This window comes from Peromyscus leucopus, chromosome 11, assembly GCF_004664715.2.
Source record: "Peromyscus leucopus breed LL Stock chromosome 11, UCI_PerLeu_2.1, whole genome shotgun sequence".
NCBI classification, from domain to species: Eukaryota; Metazoa; Chordata; class Mammalia; order Rodentia; family Cricetidae; genus Peromyscus; species Peromyscus leucopus.
Genome location: NC_051072.1, coordinates 54,007,453 through 54,015,546, shown reverse-complemented (window position 1 = coordinate 54,015,546; position 8,094 = coordinate 54,007,453).

The following is an 8,094-nucleotide window of genomic DNA, read 5'->3' as shown; positions in this document are numbered from 1 at the left end:
ATGGCTCCCAGAGCTGGCAGAAAATGTACCACTGCCATGTTGGGAAGCTAAAGTGGGCGGAGCCCGAAGCCACAGCCTGTTTCAGTCTTAGAACTATAGTTTAAAGCAATAGGTTCAAGGTAATATAAAAAATAAGCCACGTAATGATGGCTATCGCACAGAGAATCTGGATTATGTTCTCTTTGATATCTGTAACTGAAGAAAAACATTTGATTGTAAAAGTTGTTGAGTTATGCCAAAATGTATATTTTAAAGGTACCTTGACTTCAAAATTTGGATATAAGGATATGCTGCTTTGGAAAAGAGGCTCTGCTTTTGTTTCCACAGAAAGCCAAAGGCTATGGATTTGTTCCAGATTAATTTACATCAGGTTTGACCAGCCAAGACCCCCTGGAAGGTCTCTGATGACACCAAGGCCCAGATGATCCAACATCCAGAACCATTTCAAGGCAACTGGCTCAGACAATATACCTTCACAGACTACTCCATAATCCTAAAATTTTCTTTGTGTCCCTATAAGATACAGTGCCCCCCCAAGCAGAAAGTAGTAAGAGAAGCTATGCTCAAATTCCCAAATATACCAAGCTGTCTTTGAAGATGGAATTGGCTAACTCCTTCTCCAAACCCAGACATATTGCTAAAAAAAAAAAAAAAAAAAAGTTAAGAGATTCTTGTGTCCCAAATCAGAAGATCCCTTTGGTGTGGGATGGAGAAAAACCAGTATTTTTATTTAAAGCAGGTTGATTATAAATACAATGTCTTTCTAAAGAAAAAAGGGGATAGTATAGATATGATAGGATAAAAGGATGGATTAATGAACCTACTTTTAAAGAGCAACTTGTTTAAAATATTTTACATTGCTATGGATTTTAGTTTATTGATACAAATTTTAATTTTGTTATACTGTATGTATATTTTTACTCTTGTTTAAGGTATTATGTTTATGTAACTCATTTAGATTGTAAAGGATATTAAGAAATACAGATTAATAATTAGTCTTCTATGATAGTCAAAGTTTTAACATGTTATTTACATTTTCTAGGTATACATAGACATATTTCAGATAGATAGGTAATCTTCAAATATTTCAAGGACCTACATAATATGGCATTTAAAATGTTTTTAAAATTTAGACTTTCTGGACAGTGAAACATGCCTGCTCCTGGCAACACTGATTTACTTCAGAGAGGAGGATGGGCATCAAAGACACTCCATATGGAGTCTGTCTTCACCTTGGCAAAAATAGCCATTTGGGCAAAAAAACTGTTCTTGCCTGGACTGCTTGATTGATTGGACATGTAGGACCCATAGGAAGGTGACCAGTGAACTTGCTTGACAAAATGGTCCTTTAGGTTCCTGCTTCGCAGAGGAAACTGCCATTCTACAGGACACTGAGAAAAATAACTGAGAAACTCTAGCCCTGTGGGTTGAAGACAGATGCCCCAACTTTACAAAGAAACATTAGGTGACTGTCCAGGCTGCCAGCTGTCTCTGTTTACCCTTAAGACTCCCAAAAGTTGCTTGCATTCTTCTCCCATTTCTCAGGTAATATTATATCCTTCTGAGGTCTTTGATGTAGTTGAAACTAGATAGTTACAATTTTCCTTAGTTATGATAAAAGATAAGTTAGATATAAAACCTTAAACTCACAAATATAAGATAGGATATCTTTTTTAATTTTGCCAAATAAACTAGTTATTATAAGTGTACTAGATATTATAACTATAATTCTTGCTTGATAATTGTTCTGTTATCTGTAATTTTACTATGCAAAAGTTAAAACCTTCCTTTAAAAAAGAAAGGGGAAGTGCTGTGGGATGTTCTGTATGTTACGTGTGTTGCTTGATTGGGTAATAAATAAAACACTGATTGGCCAGTAGCCAGGCAGGAAGTATAGGCGGGACAAAGAGAAGAGAATTGGGGGAAGTGGAAGGCTGAGGCAGAGAGACCTGCCAGTCACCGCCATGACAAGGAAGATGTGAGGTACCGATAAGCCACAAGCCACGTGGCAACTTATAGATTACTAGAAACGGGTTAATTTAGGATAGAAGAAGTAGATGACAAGAAGTCTGCCATGGCCATACAGTTTATAAGTAATATAAGTGTCTGTGTGTTTATTTTATAAATGGGCTGTCCGACTACCAGGGCTTGGTGGGACCCAGAGAGAAACAACCACCGAAGTCCAACTTGTTGAAGTAATAAGTTTTATTGGGTTTACTTACAGTGATATGGGTGAGGGGCTATTTACAGGAGCAGAAATAACTCAAAGACAGGTGCATCATCATAGCCCACCCTCAGCATGAGTGACATCTCACAAAAGCTAGGAGCCTGGAAACACTGTACACCCTGCAGGCAACTCAACAGGCTGAAGAGTGTCCTTTCCAAGTGACCCAGTTGATCTAAACCTCTTTCAGGCAGCTGGCTGGTTTCTGCTTCTTCCAGGGAGCTGGTCTGTGGTCAGCTCTTCTGAGAGTCTTCCTTGCTGCTCAGCTTCTTTCCATCTGAGAGGGACTCTCAGCTTTTATTGCTTATTCTGGCAAGGAGGGGTCTAGTGAATCTTGTCAGTTTCAGGGGCTTCCTGAGCTCTTTTGAGTTGTTTGTCTTCCCACTTAAGGAGCTTCCCATCAGGGTGGAATGTTTCAATCTTGGAGGAAACTGTTGCACAACAGGTACCAACACACCAAGGATAAGTACATTGCCATAAGAGAGTAAATCAAATCTCAGCATTGTCAATAGGATTCATTGAGAAAAAGACACATCACTACCTTGATGACAGTCCTGCCAATAACACAAGCTCTGAACTCATCCCTAGAAAACAGTAGGGAGAATTAAATTGGAGCTGGAGTTACAGATGTGTGGTTTTTCAGTGGGTGCAGGGATCTGAATGCAGTCGCCATCATTATACAACAAATACTTTGACTACTGATTATCTCTGGCCCCTGGAGCAGCTCTTTCATCTATTTTCAAAAGTATAGAGACTTTTTACAAAAATGTGAGCAAAGGAGTAGAGACATATTGTTTGCTGTTTACCATTGTCATATAACCATTTAACAAATCGGGTTAGTATATTTATACCAGTGTTTTACTGTAAGGGAAAATGTACTTTTTTCTGTAAAAGGTTTGACTTTCTTATGATTGTTATTTCCCCAGGTGTCATTTTATTCTTACCAGGCTTCTTTCTCTTCTTTCTAATTATACCTTGGACATTTTTTGTTCATAAACAGGAAAAAAGTTCAAATTCCCACACTAATCTTTACATTGCTGAATAACCTAATGACTGGGCTCCCTTTATAATGGTAAACGGTATGTTTAGAGGATAAATTTACTCTACTAGACTTGTAAAAACAGGTGTTTTTAGCTTGTGTGAGCCATGAGGAAGTTGCTCCTACCTTAAAAATACCCTGTCAGCTGGCCCAAGGTGATCTACTTCCTGGTGCAATTGGGTGTAGTTTGCTTTCCTGTTGAAACCACCAGCCCTCTAATAACAGCACAGAGACTCATTACTAATTATGAAAGCTTGGCCTTAGCTTAGGCTTTTTTCTAATTAGCTCTTATAACTTAAAACCTGTTTCTGTTAATCTATGTTCCATCATGTGACTTGATTACCTTTCCTCTGTCCCATATGTTCAACTTGTTCTGCCTCCCGTTGGCATTTCCCGAGCACCCAGATTCATCCCTTTCACTTCTTTCTCTCTCTGCTGGAAATCCTGCTATCCTCTCCTGCCTAGCTATTAGCCATTCAGATCTTTATTACACCAACCACAACAATACATCTTCACACAGTGTACAAATATCCCACAACATTTCCCCCTTTTTATTTCAATAAAAAGGAAAAATTTTAATTCTAACATAGTAAAACTATAAACAATACGAACAATTATCAGATAAGAATTACATTCATAATGTTCAGTCCATTTGTATTGGCAAATTTGGAGAAAGTACTGTAGTATCTATTTTTGTGAGTCCAAAGTTTTATACCTAAACCATTTCTATCATAACTTGCATTACCATACTAACAATATCTTTTTAAACCTTAAAACATTTTTTAGATAAGCAACTAAGCTTTTGTGTTTCTCAACATTATAAACTTTACATCTCTATATAAATTTCTTTTCTAAATTTGGTAACAAGGAAAACTATAACTATCTAATCTTCAACCCCATCAAAGATCAGAGAAGGGTATAATATTACCTTAGTAAACAGGAAGTGCTTCCAAAACTATAGAAATGGCAAAGACAGATGGCTTCCTGGACAGTCACTCAAAGTTCCTCTACAATGTTGGGACATCCATTTTCAGCTTATAGTCCTAGAATATCTGGCAGAGTTTTCTGTGAAGCAGGAATTTTGAAGGACTGTCCTACCTGTTCTTGGCAAAGTTCAGCCATCGCTTTCTTTTGTGTCCTTCTCATCCAATTTGGAAAGCATACTGTCAGCAGTCAAGGCAAGGGTAGTTTCTTGCCTAATGGCAAGTTCAGGCATCCTCTCGACGATTGCTAGTAGTCTAAGGTGGGGTCATCCTTGTAGATTCCCTGGGAACTTCCCTAGTACCCTGTTTCTTCCTATTCCCATGATGTCTTCATTTATCATGGTATCTCTTTCCTTGTTCTCCCACTCTGTGCCTGTTCCACCTTGAACCTCCCATTCCCTTATGTTCTCATCCCCTATCCCTTGTCCTCCATTACCCCCCTCACCCCTAATTTGCTCATGTAGATCTCATCTATTTCTCCTTTGCTCGGTGATCTATGTGTCCTTCTTAGGGTCCTCCTTGTTAGCTAGCTTCTCTGGAGCAGTGGGTTATAGTCTGGTTATCCTTTGCTTTACATATAATATCCACTTAAGAGTGAGTACATACCATGTTTGTCCTTCTGAGTCTGGGTTACCTCATTCAGGATATTTTCTAGTTCCATCTATTTGCCTTCAAATGTCATGATATCATTGTTTTTTACTTCTGAGTAATACTCCATTGTATATATGTGTCACATTTTCTTTATTCATTCTTCAGTTGAGGAGCATCTAGGTTTTGTTTTCAGGTTCTGATTATTATGAAGAATGCTGCTATCAACATAGTTGAGCATATGTCCTTGTGGTTTGATTGAGCATTCCTTGGGTATATGCCCAAGAGTAGTATAGATGGGTCTCAAGGTAGATTGATTCCCAATTTTCTGAGAAGCCACCATACTGATTTCCAAAGTGGCTGTACAAATTTGTCCTCCCACCAACAGTGGAGGAGTGTTCCCCTTGCTCCATATCCTCTCCAACATAAGCTATCTTCAGTGTCTTTCATCTTAGCCATTCTGACAGGTGTAAGATGGTATTTTAGTCATTTTGTTTGCCTTTCCCTGATGACTAAGGATGCTGTGCAATTCCTTAGATATCTTTCAGCCATTTGAGATTCTTCTATTAAAAACTCTTTGTTTAGCCAGTCAGTGGTGGTGCACGCCTTTAATCCTAGCACCGAGGAGGCAGAGCCAGACAGAGCTCTGTGAGTTTGAGATCAACCTGGGCTACAGAGTGAGTTCCAGGAAAGGCACAAAGCTACACAGAGAATCCCTGTCTAGAAAAAACAAAAACAAAAACAAAAAAAAAAAAGAGAATTCTCTGTTTAGCTCTGTAGACTATTTTTTAATTGGATTGTTCAGTATTTTGATGTCTAGTTTCTTGACTTCTTTATGTATTTTGGAGATCAGTCCTCTGTCAGATGTGGGGTTGGTGAAGATCTTTTCCCATTCTGTAGGCTGTCATTTTGTCTTATTAACTGTATAATTTGCCCTACAAAATATTCTCAGTTTCAGGAGGTCCCATTTGTTAATTGTTGCTCTCAGTGTCTGTGCTACTGGTGTTATATTTAGGAAGTGGTCTCCTGTGCCAGTGAGCTCAAGACTATTTCCTTCTTTCTCTTCTATCATGTTCAGAGTAACTGGATTTATGTTGAGGTCTTTGATTCACTTTGTAGCAGATAGCTGTTCAAACAAACAAGGGTTGGGGCTGGGTTCTGTTTTTGTCTTTACAGGGTAAAAGAAATACCCATCTTCCACCAGTCATAAGGCCTTGAATATCCTGATGTCTACAACAGAAAGAAAAATCTATTGGTACCAATCCACATATCAAGCTGGCTTTGGAGTTTGAATTTGGTTCCCTCCTTCTCTAAACCCAAGAATAATGCTGAAAAAAAAAAAACCAAGAGATTCTGTCTCATATCAGAAGAGCCACCTGATATGGGATAGAAGAAAACCAATAAAAAGGGACCATTGTCTTCAAGATTCTATTTCTCTCCATGCTTATTTTTAATCTCTTGAAATCCTTTCTTACATGTTATGTCATCTTTAAATCCAAACTTTCCATTTTGATATTAATAACGTTCAAGTTTTCCACAATAAAAAACAAGTTTTTTCGGGGCTGGAGAGATAGCTCAGAGGTTAAGAGCACTGACTGTTTTTCCAGAGGTCCTGAGTTCAATTCCCAGCAACCACATGGTGGCTCACAACCATCTGTAATGAGATCTGGTGCCCTCTTCTGGCCTGCAGGCATACAGGCAGACAGAACATTGTATACATAAAAAATAAATAAATCTTAAAAAAAAACAACAAGTTTTTTCGAATAGCAATCTCTAAAGTCTCCAAAAGGAAGATGGGGCCCCACAACAATAACTCTACCCAGTCTAGAATGATGCCATGGTACTCACAAACATTACTCAATGATCATCCTTGAACTGAAAACTCTCCAAGATAATTTCATAAGAAGATGGTTCATCATACTACACTTCTAGCCAGAATTTCAGACAACCTTACTTATTACTCTGAGCTACAGAATCTACAATCATTCCAACTAAGACCTAACTATCTGAGCTTTCTTACAGGACCCCACAGATATATCATCACCCCCTAAACAACAAAAAACAATTCTAAGAAAATGATGCTCCCTTTCCCCAAAGGTTTTATGTTTCTCAGTGTTATGGATAATGGTTATAAGACTGGGGAATGGAAGAAAACATTGGACTCAGTATTCCCCTTAAGGAAAAAAACAGGGGAGAGGGGGATGGATAGGTATAGGATATTAAGGTAGATTATTGTATATACTAGTAAACTAATTTAATAAAAGATCAGCCTTAGATGAATTGCACTGTTATGGATTCTTGTATATTGATACAAAGGTAAACTATTTCTATATTCTTATTTAAGATAATTTGTATATTAGTACAAATACAGAACCATATTTGTTGTAATGTACATATATTTCTACTCTTATTTGAAATGTTTGTATATTGATACAAATGTAAAATTATATTTGTCATACTGTATGTATGTTCTACCTCTGTTTATGATATTTAGTATATTGATACATATTTAGGATTATTGTCATATTGCATATTGTTCTATACATTCCTACCTCTGCTTTAGCTATTTTGTGTATTGTCACAGTTTTTGAGGTCATTGTCACTTTACTGCACATTTGCTTACAGACTGTTTACCTTGTTTACGTGAAGCCTTAATTCTTAGGTTATCTAGGTAGATAAGACTTACAGATTTATAGTCACCTATGCTTGTCATCTTTGTAGTTATGTGAGTTAGGTGCTGCAAGCCACAGAAAATCACAATGGAATTCAACTACTATCACAAAAGCTACTACTTGGAAAAGTCAAGGACTTATCCAAAGGTCAAGCCATAGCTCAAGAAGTCTTGGTGATATTTTAGCTTATATATATAAACATATGTATGTATGTATATATGTATGTATGTATGTATGTATGTATGTATAAGCTGGTTCCTAAATGATTTTCTTGTGTGCTTCCAAGAACTCCTAACAGTGTATTTATCTAAAATGTCTATCAAGCATCCAAGGCCATATGAAACAACATCTGTCTCTTAGGTCAGGCAGATAGCTTTATTTCTTGTGCAATTATGGTGAGACCCTTCTTTCTTATACAACGTTAATAATAAACCCCTAACTTCTTACCTAACCACTTCTTAGAATGTAGACTGAGCACAAGACCCCCTTTTTCATATACTTACTAGTTATTAGCACTCAGTTGACCTCCTCTTTTACCACTCCCATTTTAGGTTGTAAAAGAAAGCCTGGTGGTCATTGCCTGAGGAA